This window comes from Metopolophium dirhodum, chromosome 1, assembly GCF_019925205.1.
Source record: "Metopolophium dirhodum isolate CAU chromosome 1, ASM1992520v1, whole genome shotgun sequence".
Lineage (NCBI taxonomy): Eukaryota > Metazoa > Arthropoda > Insecta > Hemiptera > Aphididae > Metopolophium > Metopolophium dirhodum.
The window spans coordinates 118,310,907-118,317,437 of record NC_083560.1 but is presented as its reverse complement, the minus strand read 5'-3'; the positions used below and the strand labels follow the sequence as shown (position 1 = coordinate 118,317,437).

Here is a 6,531-nt window from a genome sequence, read left to right as displayed (position 1 = left end):
GAATTATGAGAAATATACAAAATTAAATTTCAAATATAAGCTTGGTGCAATAAAACGCATTTGTATAACAGTTAGGTACCTATTTATGTTTGTAACTTAAATATGAAAACTCCTATAAAAGACCCTAGCCCTATACACATCCATACGATTATATCTCCATATAATATAATACCAAATTATAATCGTAATAGAAGTGCACTGCAATTCATTGATTGTCTAATGTATATTGAGTTAATGGTTTTTCGGTGTACCTACCTACCGTATATTTAATACCGAGATAGATTAGGCCAAACCTACCCGGTACATACCTGTATGATTTCAATGCCCTAACGCAGGAATGCATTACAAACTTAATATAAGCAGGGTAAGTTGCATCGATAAAAAAACGAAAACAAGAAAGAAAAAACCAGAAAGTGAATAACACTCTCGTTTTAATATTCTCGTATAATATTATACGTATTATAATTTATAAATTTTGTGTACGGGAGTATTATAGCGGTACCCAGGTAGTAGGTATTGGTTCCCTTTTTTATTATTTCGAATGACATTAGTGTACCTACCTACATATACATTTTTCTATAAATAATGCATACCATAGCTATATGTGCTGTCATGTTAAGCCCATCCGCCGTTAGTACCCAAGTAATATTATGGTAATGCAACCATAAAGGTTATGTTCATATATGATTATTACTCATGCTAAAAGCTGACGATAATGATCTCGGCTGAGCGATTTTCGTCATTCGTTCCTCACTGTATATTAATTCGAACGCATTACTATTCAGTTATATACAGTATTTTGTAATACGCTTCAATAACCACCATTATATTTCATTTATTGTTATCCGTTTCGACGACGGCTTCATAGTGTCTTTTCATGTTTTGTTTTATTATAATGCCAATGCACTATATAGGCAGTAAATAGTAAGTACCTACTGACTGGGCATTAGTCATTATTTTACCCACAAAATATTACCACGGTTGATAATCGAGAATACAATGTTATATTATTAAAGCTACATAATTTGTTATTATAACATTTTATTAGAAATTTATAAACGGCTTTGTTAAAACATAATATAGTACCTACCTAAACTTGTTAATGAATCAAAATCCGTTTTTAAAATAAAATGTTGTCAACCAAGTCCTACAGTTTTGATAGGATCAGGTCTAAATAACATTTTTTTTTTAAATTATTGAAATGACCCTATTTTTCTCATTGGCCTTAATTTTATTTTATAATCAGTGGTGACATTGAGATTTAAGTTAAGCAAACATAACACGAATGATTTTGAACGACTAATTGAAAGAAATGGTTGGTTCTATGACCTTAATGGCCCTTAACATAATATAAGTTATAACTATTAAATATTAATATCCAATACCTTAAATTTGATTCTTAATCCCCCCGAAGAAAATATCCGTCCCGAAGACCGACGAGGTCAATAGTATATTATTGTTGTATAGGAATTAGGTACATTGGAAATTCGTCGGCCGTCAGTTTTTTTTTTTTGTATAATAAATTGTGTGTGCATGTGTGGAATGGATCGCTACATTATGTTGGTGTTGGGAATTTGACCTTTTAGTTCACACGAGTCCTGTGGCGGTGACCAGTTTTCTCTCAATTGTTGTATTTTGTCGATGGGGTGTGTCATAAAATACGCTGACTGTCAAAAGCAATATAATAAATGCCTTAAAAGACCGGTTATCTATAGGCATCTTATTTGTTCGTGCATTTGGTGGTGGCGTGTAAACTGAAAATAACAACCGACGCCATGTAAGCAAGACTTGTCTGGGTTTTTGTCATAACATTTTTATTATTTCTATTGCAACAATAATGTGTAAATAATAATAATAATAATAATAAGGTAAGTTCCCTGGACAGGTATATGGAAATTTCCAAGTATAGGTTACAGCGGGTGGAGAACGTTTTGGTGGACACATTGATCCAAAATCCAGTACGTTTAGGTACAAATAGTCAATAGACACAAAGGACATTGAATAAAATATAATTGGATAGGTACTCAAACCTTATTTTCACGCTGAAAATCAGAGATTGTTTGGGTACATAGGTTATAGGTATATTCAATATTCTTTAACACACGTTTGGGAATAATACAATTAACTTAAAGGTATAAAATACATAATACAGGAGCTGTTATCAAGTAAGTTGAAAAAATAAAGTAAAAGACGAAAAAAAAGATTTTTGATTCGTCTAAATTGTATAAACTTAATTGTGTAACTTATAATGATCAACATATTTTTGATTCGAAGTTGCAAAACTAGATTAAGACTGTTGAAAACTAATCGTTTTTTCGTGCATTTAAATTTTAAACCAATAACCGGAAATTTTGATTTGTTTTTTAGTAACATTGTACTTTACAACAAGTAAATGTAATTAAAAAAAAATATATATAACTAATTTGGCATTATATTAATTAAACAATACAAAAAAATCGACAGTCCATTTCCTATAATATAACCTAGAAAATAGAATAAAGAATTTAAATATATTTTCAAAATTAAAATTAATGTATATAAAAATATATAAATAAATTAATGAAATTATCACCAGCATATATAATTTTATAAATACTTATCCAAATATTCTATGCAGTTGTTCGGCACAGGAAATCGGTTTGCATGCTCGAAACTATAATATTATCTTGTGGACTACAGCCCCCCCCCCCCCCATGTAGACGATGCCGTGGTTCATGACAACCGCATGGTCGCGCGTCAGTTAGATTGGATCACTAGTATCACCTAATCACTAGTATTTATAATCAATGTTATTACTTATTACCCATGACAATATTGCTGTCCCTGTTCAAATATTCAATATTATGAGGTTGAAAACTGGTCGTTTTTCATGCATTTAGACCAATAAGCTGAAGTGTGAATGATCATTAGAGTGCGTGAGTTCCCCGTACTCTTTATGTAATTAAAGATACACTACGGCTAAGATTCTTGGAAATCAGTAACGTAACCATGGATAAATATATAGGTATGATCGCATTGAGACGCATTTTCGTTATGGGCTGGCTATCTCAGCTGGCAGTGATTTTTGGATTTATTAGCCAAGAAATTAATAAATTGTATGGTTTTGTTAGCAAATAAATCGAAGTGATAAAATTCGGTGCTAGTGGCGGCCATGACATCTGCGTATCATAAAGTTGCGATCATACCTATATAAAATAACTGTTCCGGTTCGGTTCTGGTTTTTTGATAAAAAAAAATAAAGGTATCAGTTCCATATAATTTCGGTACCGGTTCCAGATAATTTAGGTACCGAAAAGAAAAAAAAATTTAAATACCTGTCCGGAATTCGGCTTTAATTAATAATATGCGAAATATTAGAAAACTTATGTGATACATACAACTCATACAAAGTTTATACACAAAACAGTTATACCATTAAACTATGATAAATAAAATAATTTTACTTTTGAACCTAAAAGAACCTATTAAATTTTAAAATTCTGGTTCGATCCCGGTACTTTATTTATTAAGATAAAAATTTTGATTTTGTTTCTGGTTCTTAATATTTTAAAGGTTCCGATTCGAGAACCGATTCTTTTAGGTTCAGTTCCAGTCACTACATATCACACATATCACACATATCACACATAGCACACATATCACACAGTCACACATAATTCACGATGGATATAGCATATTGCCTAAATACTTAAAAATTGTTCGCTTCGACAGCCTATTAATGTATTATGCAAATATTATAATAAAACAATTTGATAATGTTTGTATATTGTATGTATATAGTAGGTATATAATATATGTATGTAATATGCATTTATGTATGTATGCATGTAGCATGTATGTGCGTTGTGCGTATGAATGTTTGAATATATGTATATATTTTATTATGTATTCTTCAAATAAGATATAATACAAATTCATAAATTCAAAACACTAATTATTTGTTTTTACTTATAAAAATGTATAAAATCTTACGATTACCAAATAAGAATGTAAATTAACACGTTAAACAAATCATGTTATTGTTTTAATATTATTTTGGAAAATATATAATACATCGTTGATGTAAATTTAAGAAAAAAATTAAGAAAAAAATGGACATAACAGTTGTTGTTGTTATTAGAATCACAAAATTAACATGCACGATTCCATGTTAATAATTTTATAATGTTGATTACATTTTATTCGAATATTTGTTACAATTTCCCAAATTTAATATGACAACTATCCCACTTATTCACTCTACTCTTCGTCAAAGGTTGTTAACGTTTTTATTTCGTTTGTTTTGAAAACGAACACACCGATCTGAGTGTAAGCTTTCTGATGGTACAGCTGGGAGCATACAGCTGGTAACATAATTTACAACATGTCCATACATTGTACATATTTTGGTATACGACGAAATGTAAGACTTGAACGAAATAAGATACGACTATACCTACGTGTTTGGTAAGACGACACGAGACGCTAGTATTAGGAGTACATATATATATATATATAATATATATAGATGGGTGGTACGAGTATATGATAATATAATATACGAATTATGTGCGTCCGTGCATGTCGGTGTGTGTATATTGTTCGACGATGTTTGCCGTGCTTTTAGCGCTAAGACGGCCGACCGCCGAGAGATAATGTACTGCGATACGAAACATATTATTATTATATTGTATAGGCACTAAATAAAACGAAATGTTGTGCGTTCATTTTGTGATTCCAAATCATGTGTACTCCAGCTGGATAAAATATATTGTATTTGGGCTCAACATAAGTACATATTGTTATTATGACGGTGACGGTAAAATATAATGGAAGTACAATACAATGCGGCTAAGGGAAGAATAACAATAGGGAATATACGACGAGACAGCTGCAACCACCCATGCATGCCATCTAGTAACCCCCCCCCCCCCCCTGCAATCATTGTCACGTGATTTATGGGCAGTGTGCGGACGAGTACGTGGGAGATTTCGAATTGGACACGCACGCACATAATACGGGACAGTTCGTGCTCTAAGGTTGTGAAGTTGTAGTTTCGTTTTGAGAGTACCTATAATATAATATTATAGCATTAGTCAATAGTTGAGTATTATATGCATTGCGGAAATCAAGGGGGCTTAGCCGATAAATATTATATAATTTTGAGGGTTTGACATATTAGTTAGGTATATATTTCATTATTATTTGACGTTATATACTCAGAAAGAAAAAAATTTTATATTTACATGAATATAGGTACTAAATTTTGCGATAATAATTAGAAAAAATCGATATACCCATCATACCCTCAAAAATATGATTCTCTTTAATGTACATAAAGAGTGTATTTTCTCTAAAAATACTAAAAAAAAAAAAAATTATTTTGCATGTGAATGCGTTGTGTCTAAGTTTTCTGTGAGTCATTGAGACAGAAAACAAACAGTAAACAGACATCCTCTTAATATATGAGCTATAGATAGTCTAATATAAAATATATATTATAAAAGAATATTTTTTTTAAATACTTACCTTTATTTTACATAATATTTGTGTTTTAAATTTGGTACTTCAGCCGGCCCTCTGTGATTATATTAGATGAAGGTAAATTGCAAATCGTCAAGGTATTTTATTTTATAATTAGTTGTAGGTAATACTTAGATTACGTACATAGTTTGAAATTTTATTTAACCAGTAAGCATGTACATTAAACAATAAATTACGTCAAATTGTATTTAAAGATTTTTAAAATTATAATTTAAATAAACGACTACAGATGAATAAATTAATTATTTTAAGAACATGAACCCAAGCGCGTGTTCCTTTATATAAAAAAATAAACATGAATAATAAATTGACAGACTTTATTTGTCCACCGATTTTCGAAATCGTTTTCTACAAAAAGAAACGTAGGTACGTATTATTTACTAGCATTAATACTCATGTCTACATAATAATATTTTCTCCATACAATTTGTAAACAATTTACATACCTAGTATGTTTCATAAAAAAATATTCACGAATAAGTTATCAGATGATCATCAAAATTGTTTTATAAACACAAAATTAAAACGTACATTCCACATTCTAAATAAATTTGATAAAATTAAATTGTAAAAAAAATTGTATTCAATGCATCCCTGGTGGGGATCGAACCCACGACCTTTGGATTAGAAGTCCAACGCGCTATCCGCTGCGCTACAGGGACTGATAAAATTTATAGTGAAAAATGTATTTTTTTTACACAAATCATTTTGTATCAATAATATTATTGTATCTTTATACTTGTATGCCTATACAAGGCCATAAATAATACATTGATTATTAATTATATAGTTATATAAACTAAATTATAGAACAATAATCACAAAAAGCCATGTTTGGCGTAATAGTATTATATAATAGGTAATAGGTAATAGGTATACTGTATAAAGACGTGTCGTAAGTATAAATGTATGAAAACGAATAAGTAATACTAAATTCTAAACAAAATACAGATAGTAGATTCATTAGATTTTTTATAAAGATTTTTGTTTCTTGTCTTAACACAAAAT

At 30.0% G+C, this 6,531-nt stretch overlaps 1 non-coding gene across 1 annotated transcript; it reads right to left on the bottom strand.

Moving 5' to 3' along the window:
• Positions 1-6,112: 6,112 nt before the first annotated feature.
• On the bottom strand, positions 6,113-6,185 carry Trnar-ucu (transfer RNA arginine (anticodon UCU)). Its single transcript has one exon. It is a non-coding gene; the product is annotated as a tRNA-Arg (tRNA).
• Between the last annotated feature and the right edge of the window lie 346 nt (positions 6,186-6,531).